Genomic DNA, 14,277 nt, shown 5'->3' with positions numbered 1-14,277 from the left:
ATATTTGATTGTTTCAGTGGAGTGGTTTGTTACAACATTCATTATGATTAAATAAACAGATTTGATGGTGAGTAAGCCATTACTTGCTCTACATACCATCTAGATAGGAAGGTTGGTTGTACAAAGCTAAATATTTAGCCTGACTATCTATTTACAAACTGTTTTTGTGAGGAAATCTTTTTGCTACTTGACTTAAAAATGAGCAGTGAGTCATTTTCTTAAGTCCTAGAGGACCAAATAGGCTGTGAACAAGTTGATTTCTTCTTGGAATTATGAAAGAACAGTGCTCTTCAAGTTTAGTGCCTTGAAAAGTTCTTGATTAAGTTAGATTTGGGAAAATAGATGTAAGGATGAAGGAAGATTTTTAAGAGAAAAAGGTGCTCACATTTCCAAAGTCAGATTACCTTTCTCCATTGAATAAAAATTGGCTTTCTTTTTATCCTGGCATTGAAACTAATTGTCATTAATGTTGTCGTGCAACAATTTTGATTTTTTTTTTTATAAAATGCAGCATGTATTGCCAAAGGCTTTTTTTCCTTACTTAAATTCTGTTCATACTATAGGCCTACCAAATCCCCTTTTTTTCTTCACATACTTTATCAAGAGAAAAAGGAATTTTGAATGAAAGGAGAAAAATTTCAGAAATCTGAAATGGGGGTAAAGGGCTTTGTTGTAACTCAAAGCACCATTGTAAGTTGCCACCTCACAGACCCTATTAGGGGCAGAAGAGCTGATGTCATGCTGGCACATACAATGCAGATACAGTGAGGAAGGTCTGGATGCATGTTGAAACTGATCTAAGGTAGAAAATGACTGGGATAGTAATACCAAGTGCTAACACATGCAAGGATCTAAAGAGAAGCATTGTTTTTTCTCCTTTGCATTTTCCCCCCCAAGTTGTTGACCAGGAGATGGTGGGCCAGAACAAGCTTGTCTGTAGTCTGGTTGGAGTAGAGCTCTGGTATACATTTAATAAGAATCTACCCAGAGGGCAGATGGTGTTGAATAACCTGGTGGTGTCTGAGTGTTTGAGAAGTGCCCACATTTGGCTGCAACCTTTTTGTACCTTTTCCACTCACTGTTTTAAAGAGTTGTAACAGTTAATAGATTGCTTAGGACAGTCTTATGAACTGCACTTGGCATTATTGGGGTTTACAGCTGTTTAAATAATTACCATTTTCTGTTTGGGGAAACCATTCTAGGCTGCTGTAAAAAGTGGATAGAGATAAATTAAACTGGACTACAGAACTGTATGTAGTATCTAGTTATCTATATGTAGTTATTACTAGCATTGATTCAGCTTTAACTTAGCTAAGGCTTTAAGCAGAAAGTTTTTCCTGGGCGTGTGAAAAAGCCATAGAAATGTGGTATAGTATTTATAGGATAATAAGAACTCTTTTAGAATATAGATTCTACTTTGTCCGTTCTAAGAAGATGTGATGAAAGCTGTTATTCATTCTTCAGTGAAAATTGGTGAACCCAAAGATATTAAGTACAAATTATAGGAATATAGCTCCATGGTTGCTCTTCAGATTAGCCAGTCTTAATTATCCTTGGTTTGGGGGCAGCAAGAACATGGATAATGGAAATAATTATATAATCCAAATTCCACCAGTATTTTATCAGTTACTAAATGGTCTAGTCTTACATACTCTTTAGCAGAGGTGTTGTTAAATTTTGTACTGAATATAAAACAAAGAAGATAAGATTCCTTAATAGGTGCGATTCTTTTTTAGTTAAATTTAACTTTTATGGTCACAGTTAAACTCAGTACCTCTCAGTCAGTCATCTTGCTAAGCATGTGTTAAAAATGACTATGTATGTGTGGTAGACTGATCAAAGAAACCTGTAGTCATTACTAGAAAATATTGCAAATGATATGTTCTGTTGACAGTGCTAGTGAGATCCTCTTTTACTAATGAGAGATACAGAAAAAATATATAACTTCTAGGATTCTTTTGACCCCTGAGATTCCGTATTTCTCTCTCTCTCTCTCTCTCTCTCTCTCACACACACACACACACACACACACACACACACACACTCACTCACATGCTCACTCTTGATTTTTCTTAACTTCAGTAACCATTCTATTCCTATCCAACTTTGTGGGTTAAATTTACTGATTTACTGTCTTATATATCTTTAAACATGTGGTATTAAAAAACTCTGTTGAACAGAAGCCCAAATTTGTGGCTGGGACAGGTTTCAATTTTTAATTTTTATATTACATCTAGTTTTTAGGGTTTGCTTTTGCGTAATACTGTGTTCAAGACTTTCTTAACATGTTTTACTTCTTTGTTAAATTTTGAGTCTTTCACTAAATACTGATTTTTCTGTCTTCAGGGATTTAAAACTGGGTAAGAGGATAAGAGGCAGCTAGATGACTCAGTGGATAGAACAATGGGCTCAGAGTCAGGAAGACCTGAGTTCCAATTTGCCTCAGACACTTACTAGTTGTGTGACCCTGGGCAAGTCATTTCGAAAGAAATAAGTTCACTTTTGTTGAGTTTAAGGTGTCCATGGGAGACACAGTTTGAGATGTCTAATAGGCAGTTGGAGATGTAAGAAGACTAAAGGTTAGCAGAGAGATTAGGGCTGGATTTGAGAATCACAATGTGATCTATTGGAGTAGATGAGATCATCAAGTGAAATCTTATAAAGGAAGAACAGAAGAGAGCCCTGCACAGAACCTTGGGAGACACCCACAGTTAACAAACATGAGTTGGATGAAGATCCAGCAACGGAGTCTGAGAAGGAGCAGTCAGATGGGTAGGAGGAGAACCAGTAGAGAGTAGTGAAAGAGAGAAGAGAATGTCAGAGAAAAGAGGATGATCAATAGTATCAAAAACTGGAGAGATCAAGAATGATGAAGACTGAGAAAAGGCCATTAGATTTGGCCATTAAAAGATCATTAGTTACTTTGGAGAGAGCAGTTTCAGTTGAATGATGAGGTCAGGAGCCAGACTTCAGAGAGTTAAGAAGAGAGTGAGAGGAGAGGAAGTGGACACACCTGTTGTAGATGGCCTTCTCTCATAAAAGAAAGGAAAGATATTGAAAGATTGTCAAACAGAAGGGTCAAGTGAAGGGTTTTTGGCTTTAGAGGAGACATGGGCATGTTTGTGGGCAGTAGGAAAAAGCTGGGAAACAGAAAGATTGAAGATAAGTGAGAGTATTGGGATGATAGAGAAAACAATCTGCTGGAGAAGACAGGATGGAATAGGATCGATTGTGCATGCCAAAGAGTCAGCTTTGGGAAGTGCTACCTTTTCATGTGAGACAAGATTAAAGAGGAGACAGTGGCAGAAAATATCTGAGTGTGATATGAAGTGAGGAGAAAGTCAGAACAGGGAGCTCTCAGAAAATTGTCTCAATTTTTTTCAGTAAAACATGAGGCAATCTTCTCAGCTCTGAGGGTTGGGGGATGGGAAACAATGGGAGATTTGAGGAGGGAAGAAAAGGTTTGGAAGAGGCACAGAGAGGAAGAGGGACACAGAGGACCATTTCATTTTTATACTTGTGGCTCCAGGGCTCACCACAGTACCTTGCATATGGTAGGGCTTAATAAATTCCTGTTGATTGATTGATTAAAAAAAAAATCAAATAAACATGAAATGAGGAATAAAATAATTTGTTGATAAAACTGTAATAGAAATAATTACATAAATTTGAGTATAAAATATTGGGGGTATATATTATTTTGATGTAATAGACACTTCGCAACAGATATTCAAATGAATCCCAATTCCAAGTACATCACTCGGGGAAATGAGTTTATTAGTTAGCAGAAAGGTAAGTTGTGTCTTTTAAACTTTACAGTATAGTGCTAACACTGACTTTTATTTGACCATAATCTTGTCTCTACCCTTTGACTATTTATTTTGATATTTGTGTATTAGTGCTGCTATCTTCATTCTGCATTTCTTTAGAAAAGTATTTCTGTTTCTCTGACTTCTTTCTGTTCATTCTTTGCTTAGCAATAATATTTATTACATTCACACACCATAATTGTTCAGTTTTACCAAGCTTTAATTTACCAAGCTGTTAATTTATTTCCAGCTTTTTGTTATTATAAGTAGTGCTCCTACTTATAAGCATTGTTGAACACGTAGATCTATTTTTACTGTCAGCTACCTTCATGTAATGTAGTGCCAGCAGTAGAATCTCTGAGTCAAAGGATATGAACACTTACTAGTTTTTCTTGCATAGTTGAAATGTTTTTTTTAGAACAGAACCAATTCAAAGTTCTTCCAGCCATGAATTAGCCTATTTATCTTTCCATAGCCCTGTCCGACAGTGAGTTTCCCCATCTTTTGGCATCTTTGCTAGCATGAAAAATGTGAGGTGTGATACCCTAGTTTTAATTTTCATTTTTTCTGGTGTTTATTATATTGATTATTAAATTGTCATCAGTAATTTGTTATTCTAATTATTTTTCTGGTATTTAACTTACATTTTTAAAATTTTTTCTTATCATTTTTTTGGATCTGATTACTTACCCTTTTCTGACATTTAAAAACTGTTATATTCTGTGACCACTTCATGTAATATTTGAACTAATATTAACAAATGGAAAGTTTATATTTTGTGGCCTCTCTTTACTGAATCCTTTTGTTTTATCATCTTTGGCTTTTTTTTAAAGTATAGTTGTAGTCACTGTATATATTATTTTTTCCCAAAATGATTTTTGGAATTTTTTTTGCAAATTTTCATAAATCAGACACATTCTAACAAATAAACAATTCTCCACCCTGACACACAAAGATTACCTCCCTAAAATGGTAATAGGTAAAACCACCTACAGGAGTAATTCCCAACTAACAGCATATGCCACCTTTTAAATTCCCTTTGTAACAGAAAGGAGACACGTGTCAATATTGTTAACTAAATTTGATTCAAGCTTTTATGCTGTTTTAATGTCTTTATTTACATAGTTTCAGATGTTAGGTATTGTTCTTTGGACTCTGCTTTCTCAGTTCAACTTTTCTTGTAAGTATTTTCATGTTTTTCTGAATTATTCGTATTTGCTGCCATTCCTTATAATATGTTCCATTACATTCATATGATAAAATTTGTTCAGCCATTCCCCTAATATTGGGTATATAATTTGTTTCCACCTTTTTTCTATTACAAATAAAGCTACTAACATGTTAAAGTGGATAAAGAGTGACACTAGGAACCCAGGAAACCCAAGTTCAAGTTCTATGTCTAACATTTGCCAGCAGTGTGACCTTGGGCAAGTCATTTCACTCCACTGAACCTCAGTTTCCTCATCTGCAAATTAGAAATAATAAAGCCTGGAACATACCTCATGGAATGGTTGTGAGGATGAAAAAACCTAAAACATCAATTAATAATTTTTTTTGAAGAAAGACTGTTAGTATTTTGGTTAGTTTTCTCAGTAAGTCAACAAGCATTTATTAAGTACTTACTATGTGTCAGGTACTGTATTATTGTACTGCTGTAATGCTGCTGAGGATACAAAGAAAAGCAGAAATTACTTTTGTATTGTTAATTGAACTGCTTTTTTTCCTCATTTAAAATTTGTTACAATCTTACTCATCGGGGTATACTCTTGCAGGACGTATTTGGAAATGAATGTGATATTAAATACAAAAGCTATCAAAATAAGAAAATTTTGTTGAAGTTATAGTAAAGACAAAAGAACAATGCTTCTTGTATAGATAGATAGATAGATAGATAGAGATAGATAGATAGATAGATAGATAGATAGATAGATAGATAGATAGATAGATAGATCTTTTCTAGCCAGTTAACCACTTTAGGGGTATCAGCCTAGCTGTTGGATTGGTTAAAAGGTGTAAGTAGTTGAATGAGTCTTATGTATACACCATTCTTGCTTTGGATCAGCTCACACAAAGTAATATTCCATATTCTCTTATTTTTATTATCTTTTATAGTTCAATGACATTCCATTCTGCTTATGTACTACAACTTGTTCAGCCATTGGACTAGCATTGGACAGACTGGGTGTTTGCTAGTTCAGATAGAAAACAAAAACAAAAAGTCCCTGCCCTTCAGGAGCTTGCATTCTACTTTCCTTTTCAGTTCAATTCAGTGTACATTTTTATTAAGCACCTATGATGTGTAAGGCATTGTGTAATATGCTGGGGATTCAGACACTTAAAAAACCATCGGTACCTTCCTGGAACTTCCATTATCCTGGGGCAATGTGAGTTAAGAGCTCAACACGTACACAGATAAGAAAAGTACAAGGAAAACTAAGGTAGGAGAGAGCACTAACACCTGGGGAAATCACTTCCTTGAGGAGGTATCACCTGGTTGTAGCTAATATGATTCTTTAGAGGCTGAAATGAGGAGGGAGTGGAAGAGGAGTGAATAGAGATAGGGAACTGAGTTCAGGAAATAGTTACTAATCAAATTTGGCTAGAATGTAGAGTTCAAGAGAGGAACATGAATTTTGTAAAGATAGATCTGTTTTTTATTTTTGTGTTTTCTTTAGGATAAACAGAAATGTTTAATGGCAATGACTAATTTTGTGATTCTTAATGTATATTACCATATTGCTTTCCAAAAATTTGCACTAGTAAACATTGTTAAGAATTTCCTTTGTGTTCTTACTTTTCCGTTTCTCAAATCTAGTGAAGATTAATCTTTTCAAAAAACTATTAAACTGTACATAACTTTTGACCCAGTGCTACCATTCCTAGTCCTATATCCCAAAGGGCTGAAAGAAAGAGAAGGACCTATATGTACAAAAATACTTATAACAGTTTTTTTCATGGCAGCAAAGAATTGGAAACAGGGGTGCCTATCCATTGAGGAATGGCTGAACAAGCTGTGGGATATGAATGTGATGAAAATACTATTGTGCTGTAAGGAATGATAATGGGGTTGGTTTCAGAAAAACCTGGAAAGGTAGGTATGATCTAATGCAAAATGAAGTGAGCAGAATCAGGAGAAAATTTATATGCTAACAATATTATAAAGATAAACAACCTTGAAAGACTTAAGAACTCTGATCAATACAATGACCAGCCACAAATCCAAAAGATTCATGATGAAACATGCTATCAACCTCCAGAGAGAAAGAGCTGATAGACTCAGAGTCAGGAATTTGTTTTGTGTGATTTTCCATATTTGTAATGGCTTTTTTCTTGCCTTCTCAATGTGTGAAGAGAAAATTCAGAACTGAAAATAAAATGAAATGAATTTTGTTTTATTTTATTTTATTTTTTTGGCTAAACAATGGGGTCAAGTGACTTGCCCAGGGTCACACAGCTGGTGAGTGAGGCTGTATTTGAACTCAGGTCCTCCTGAATCTAGGGCTGTGTTCTAATCCACTGTGCCACCTAGCTGCCCCTTAAATGAATTTTAAAAAACCTTTTCATTCTATTAACTTATGGGTTGGTTTCTCTGCCTTTATGATCTTGACTTTCATCATTTCAAATACGAGGAGGGAATTTTGCACCCTAGAGTTGTTTGAATTGACTTTGTCTTATAGTAGTAAATTTTCCATAACAACATATGCTGTTTTCTTAAATATAAATAAACCACCCTCAATGATTCTATGGTTTTATAATGTGACAAGATAAAAATAGGATGAATCAAATTTGTATCATCTACAGATTTCCTAAGCATTTCTTTTAGATAAAAATGCTGAAAGGAACAAAGCCTATGGATTGTACAACTCTGTGGCACTATACTGCAGTTTTCTCCAAGTTTACTTACAACATTGCTGACTGTTTGTTTTATTAGAGCCAGATCAGGGAAGAATGACAGTCTTAAGTACAACTGGCAGGTTGAGTGCAGTCTGGTGATCTAAACAAGGGAGTACAGCTAAAAGTTATCCTAGGGATAGGTATGCAAGGACACTTGTCTGAAGACAGGTACTAATTTTGAAGATCAATTCAAAATAAGACAGAAAGATTGCAGGTATTATTTTAAAAAGTCAAAACCAAGTCTAAAATCTGCAGTGCTAATGGTAGCAATTTATTGGAGGCGTAGGAAAGTTTTAGAAAGATTTAGAATTAGAATTAGATTTAGAATTAATGAGGAAACTGGTGTTCAAAGTCAGGAAATCCAGTTCCATTAAATATGTAGGAAATGAGGCAGGAACCCATTTATTGATGAACTTGTGGACAAAGGAGGAGAAGAAACTGTATTACAAAAGACTGAATAAAATAACTTAGAAGTTGAAGAGACCTTAGGAACTACTTTATTTTAATAATGGCAACATTGAGAGCCAGAGAACTGAAGTGATTAGTATGTAAGTAGTAAGGAGCAGAGTTATGATTCAGGACTTCTGAATCTGTATGGGCTACAAGGCAGATATAGTTCAGTCACAAGAGAACAAGGAAGTTAGTTGTTGGGAAAATGATGTATCAGGATCAAAGGAGGATTAATACCAAGTGGATGAAATTGAACTGCTGAACCGTGCATGATTCCTTCTGTTCCATAGTCTGTAGATGGGATTGATCTCTATTTGGGGAGTGGGATGAGGGGGGAGAAGGAGAAGGAGAAGGAGAGGGAGAGGAGAGGGAGGAGAGGGAGAGGGAGAGGGAGAGTGTGTGGGGGGTGTGTGTTGTAAATGGCTTCAGCTGTGAAGGTTAAGGGTACACAGAGGGAAAGAGGTAACCAACCCATTAGGATGTTGTTTGTTCAATTAAATGTGGATCCATATAATAACCTAAATTTCACCACATTTTCAACAAGCATGTAATGAGACTTTATCAAGTGTGTTGCTGAAATCAAGATAATAATAATAGTAAAAATAACAACTAGCATTTGTATAGTACTTTTAAGGTGTGCAAAGTGCTATACATGCTGTCTCATTTGATCCTCATAATAAGCCTGTGAGGTATCCTCTTTTTATGGAAGAGGAAACCGAGGCTAAGAAAGGTTAAGTGACTTTCCCAGGGTCACACTGCTAGTAAGAACCTGAGCCAGAACTGTTTGTTATTTATCTGATTTATCTAGCTATTAATTTTCTTTAAAAAAGATATTATATTAGTTTGGCATGATTTGTTCTTCTTAAGGATCTTGTCTCCTCACCTCTCCTACCTTCTTCTGTTAATGGATTATAATATTTTAGACTCTCTCAAGTACCTAAGGGGTAAATTGTGGAGATAATGGATAAGAGATGAGATGTGAGTATGAGAATGGCTATGTTTTCTTCTGTTTTATGCTATTGATTTGAATAATAATATTGAAGTGATTGTCACTGACACCAGCCATGTACAACCCATAAAACTGTTCTTCATTGGACTCCCTAGACAATAAGCTTGCATGTAAAGAAGGATGAGCTTTCCTTGCTAGAACTGGAATTTAAGCCCTAGAAGCTGCGGGCTGTGGTTTGGAAAGACTGTTAAGGAATGTATAGAGTTTTATCTTAACAACAACAACAACAAAAGACAATATGGAAGGGAAAGTCTCGTTTTCCCTGTAACCTATGGCACCAGGTATAAAATGAGTAGCGTAAAACTGACCTCTTGTTCAAGTTGAAATAGTATCTGAATGCTTTAGTAGAGGGAAGTCAATGACATAGAATGTGAAAATAGAACTAGAGACAGAACACTGAAAGCTCCACAAACAGCACGTTCTTTCAGCACTGTACACATGCTTACCTTCCACAAAAGGTGAACGTTTGAAATTCTGCCTCTCACATGAAGGTCAAGGTTTTTTTTTTTCCTGTTACAGGAGAAGCAAATAGAATAACTTTTCATGTCCTGAAAAATTCTGATTTTTCACAGTGATCATTTTTCAGTACAGTCCTTGGATTAAGCCTTTGGAATTTCCTTCATTTTGCTGACCAGCAAATCAGCAATGTATTTGGAAAAAAGGAAAATGTATGTGGTTGTGCAGTGTCCTGCCAAATTTACCCTCTTCCCTCTGCCTGTGATTACCATTCCTAAGGACACACAAGGTTTAATTTCCAAAGAAAAGTTCTGACTTCCAATCTAATTCCAGGTTCATCTGTGAATATGGCTGCTGTTTGTATAGTTGAGCTGAATGTGATGTGGCAGAATTAGAGTTGCTACAAATGATTTTGAGTTTTTTGGGGTTTTTTAAGTTTTCAGTACTTACTTTTATAAGATTTTGAGTTCTAAATTTTCTCCCCTTCCTCTACTCCCCCCATCCTAAGATGGCATGCAATCTGATTTAGGCACATTAAATATTTCTGCACTAGTCATGTTGTGAAAGAAGAATCAGAACAAAAGGGGAAAACCATGAGAAAGAAAAAACAAAAAAACAACAAAAGAAAGAGAAAATAGATGCTTTGATGTGCGTTCAGGTTCCTTAGTTCTTTCTCTGGATGTGGATAGCATTTTCCACCATGAGTCTTTTGGAATTGTCTTAGATCATTGCATTGCTAAGAGCTAAGTCTAACAAAGTCAATCATTGCATAATGTGGCTGTTACTGTGTACAGTGTTGTCCTGGTTCTGCTCACTTCATTCAGCATCAGTTCATGTAAGTCTTTCCAGGTTTTTCTGAAGTCTGCTTGCTCACCATTTCTTCTTGAACAATAGTATATTTCTTTACATTTGTATACTACAACTTGTTCAGCTATTCCCCAATTGATGGGTGTCCCCTCAATTTCCAGTTCTTGGCCACTACAAAAAGGGCTGCTATAAATATTTTTGTACATGTGGGTCCTTTCCCCCCTTTTATGATCTCTTTGAGATAGAGACCTAGAATTGTTAATGCTGGGTCAATGGGGATGTACAGTTTTGTAGTCCTTTGGGCATAGTTCCAAATTGTTCTCCAGAATAGTGGAATCAGTTCACAACTCCACCAATGATGCATTAGTGTCCCAATTTTCCCACATCTTCTCCAACATTTATCATTTTCCTGTTTTGTTACATTAGCCAATCTGATAAATTTTTTTAAAGATATAGTACCTCAGTGTTGTTTTAATTTGCATTTCTCTAATGAATAGTGATTTAGAGCATTTTTTCATGTGCTTATAGTTTTAATTTCTTCATCTGAAAACTGCCTGTTCACATCCTTTGACCATTTATCAGCTGGGGAGTGACTTGTTTTCTTATTGATTTGACTAAGTTCTCTATATATTTTAGAAATGAGGCCTTTATAAGAGATAGTGGCTGTAAAAATTGTTTCCCAGCTTTCTGCTTCCCTTTTAATCTTGGTTGCATTGGCTTTGTGCAAAAACTTTTTAATTTAATGTAATCAAAATTATCCATTTTGCGTTTCATAATGTCCTCTGTCTCTTGTTCAGTCATAAATCCTTCCCTTCTCCATAGATCTGACAGGTAAACTATTTCTTCCTATTCTAATTTGCTTATAGTTTCACCCTTTTTGTCTAAATTGTGTACCCATTTTGACCTTATCTTGGTATATGGTCTAAGATGTTGGTCTATGCCTAGTTTTTGCCATACTGTTTTCCAGTTTTCCAAGCAGTTTTTGTTTTGGGGCAGCTAGGTGGCGCAGTGGATAGAGCACAGGACCTGAGTTCAAATCTGGCCTCAGACACACAACATTTACTAGCTTTGTGACCCTGGGCAAGTCACTTAACCCCATTGCCTCGCCAAAAAAAAAAAACCCAAAACCAAACATTATTGTTTTACCATTTCTTAGAGAAGTTTAAAAACAAATGCAATCTAAGTGCCACCATGAAAAGCCAAAAGAGTTCAGAAATCTCTTCGGCCAGAAAACACTTAAGTTCTTTGGTGAACAAAAAGAAACAGCAGCCAAGAGTAAGTACAAATTTAGGATGCAAGTTCATTCTCAAAACATTAGGGGGAAGGAAGACTAAAAAAGTTATATTACCTCCCAGAACATCAACATAACTTAAGAAAATGAACCTGCAGAAAACTTGATGAGTTTTCCCTTAGCAAGGTCATCCTAAGAACATTTGTAGACATAACTGGGAGACATTAAATATATTTGAGATGAGGCAACTGTGCTGACATTATTTTAGTGAACTTTTCTCATAGGATTATAAAGGTCTAAAAATGGAATATGGAAATAGATTTTGCATGACTTCATATGTATAATCTATGTCAAATTGCTTGCCTTCTCAAGGAGGGGGAAGGGGCAGGAGGGAGAGAATTTGGAACTCAAGTTTTTTTAAATGAATGTTAAAATTTTTTTACATATAATTGGGAATATTTAATGAAACAGAAAAGTCTCTTTTTTAAAGATTTAAGCTAAGGGGAACCTCAGGCCATCTAGTCCAATTGCCTCATTTTACACATAAGGAAATTGAATCCCAAGGAGGCTAAGTTAAGTGACTAGTCCATGGTCACAGAGTTAACAAACATCATAGGCAGGATTTGAACCCCAATCTTCTGGTTCTTGAGCCATTATTATTTTATGTAATTGGTTACTGAGTTGTCTTGTATAATTACAGATTGCCTTATTAACTTTATAGTACAAAGCTTTCTATAAGATATAATGTATTACATAGCTGGTTAAATAATTAGAACCATTACATTTAGGCTTTTTCACCTCAGCACTCAGTATATAATGGCCAGTAGTTATGGGGTCAAGAGGAACAGTTATATTCACCAGATAGTTTCGCAAGAAATCCACCCTGGAAACGATAAAATTTAAAGGTTCTCTGTGATTAAATTTTTAAATATATCAAATAGAGGAAAATTCTAAAAGAATGGAAAAGATCACAGACTTCAAAAAATATTGAGTAAGAAAACATAAAGTAGCTACTGACATAGATACCTGTTTTCTCTATAAAACTCTCTGAAAGCAATCCTTGCATATATTGAGGGCATGTATCCTGGAAGAAAATATGAGAAAAGAATAGGCAGACTTTTGCAAATTTTTTTTTACTTTAGTGGCATATTTTTTCATTTTTATATCACATTCATTTATGAATATATATATTTTTTCTTTTCCTGCTTGATGAGTAACAAAGAATTTTAAAAGAGAGAAAAGGGGAAGTTCAGCAAAATTGACAAAAATATCAACAATATTTGACAGTATGTGGTATATTCCATAGTTATAATCTCCACCTCTACACATAAAGGAGGGAGGTACATTTTGTCAACTCTTCTCCAGGGCCAAGTATCTTAGTCATTATAATTGTGCAGCATTCAATTTATTTTCTTAGATATTTCCATTTGCATTATTGTAGTAATTCATTATATTGTTTTCTTGGTTCTGCTTCATTCTGTATCAGCCCAAATAAATTTTCCTGTGCTTCTTTGAATTCATAGTTCATAATTTCTTATGGCACAGTCATATTCCTTTATCAAAATTTGTTTAGCCATTAACTAAATGATAGACAAATATGAACATCCGTGTGAAAAAATGTTCTATATCACTACTGACATGAGAAATGCAAATTAAAACAGTCTTAAGGTTCTGCCAAACACCTATTAAATTGGCAAAGATAACTAAAAAAGGAAAATAGCTAATATGCAAACAATTATGTAGATACAAGATACATATGGGATAAATTGTAGAGAATCTCAGAGGAAAGGCTCTAAGATTAAAGAGGACCAGGCTTCTTGCAGATAATTAAGAGGTTATCTAAAACTCAAAGGAATCTAATGATGATGAGGGAAAGAGTTCTAATTTTTGAAGCAGTCAGGGTTAAGTGACTTATCCAAGGTCACACAGCTAATGCGTATCTGAGGCTGGATTTGAACTCAGGTACCCCTGACTCCAGGGCCAGTGCTCTGTCCACTGCACCACGTAGCTACCCCCTTGAAAAAAAAAAGTCAGCTTTTGGGGGGGGGGCCAATCGGGGTTAAGTGACTTGCCTACGGTCACATAGCTAGTGTCAGTCTAGATTTGAACTCAGGTTCCCCTGACTCCAGGGCTGGTGCTCTATCTAATGTGCCACCTAGCTGCCCAATTTTTTTTTTCCAAGATAAAAAGTTATTTGTCAAAGAAGTATACAAATAGAATTAAATATAATGCAAAGAACCATTAATTCACACATTCTGCATACCATTACTAGGTCTGTACACCAAAGAAATCAAAGAAAGAGGGAAAGGATTCATGTACAAAAATATTTATGGCAGATTTTTTTGAGAGCTAGAAATTGAAATTGAAGTAAAGGGGAAAAAAAATTATGCTTCAGTCTGGACTCCTGGGTCCATCAGTTTCCCTCTGGAGGCACATAGTATTTTTCATCATGAGTACTTTTGGAGTTGTAATGGATTAATCTGAATTACTAAATAGGTGATTATTTTTATAATATTGCTATTATGATGTATATTGTTCTCCTGGTTCTGCTCACTTTACTTTTTATCAATTCATATAAGTCAGCTTACGTTTTTCTGAAACCATTCTCTACCATCTCTTAC

The 14,277-nt window shown here is 35.2% G+C and overlaps 1 protein-coding gene across 1 annotated transcript in view; it reads left to right on the top strand.

Moving 5' to 3' along the window:
* Positions 1 to 14,277, top strand: part of LIMA1 (LIM domain and actin binding 1) — a 109,000-nt gene that overhangs the window by 61,565 nt on the left and 33,158 nt on the right. The gene's annotated exons all lie outside the window — the stretch shown is intronic.

The sequence above is a fragment of the Phascolarctos cinereus genome, unplaced genomic scaffold (genome assembly GCF_003287225.1).
Source record: "Phascolarctos cinereus isolate Bilbo 61053 unplaced genomic scaffold, phaCin_HiC Scaffold_1;HRSCAF=81, whole genome shotgun sequence".
Lineage (NCBI taxonomy): Eukaryota > Metazoa > Chordata > Mammalia > Diprotodontia > Phascolarctidae > Phascolarctos > Phascolarctos cinereus.
The sequence above is the reverse complement of the archived record's forward strand: the minus strand, read 5'-3'. Positions and strand labels throughout refer to the sequence as shown.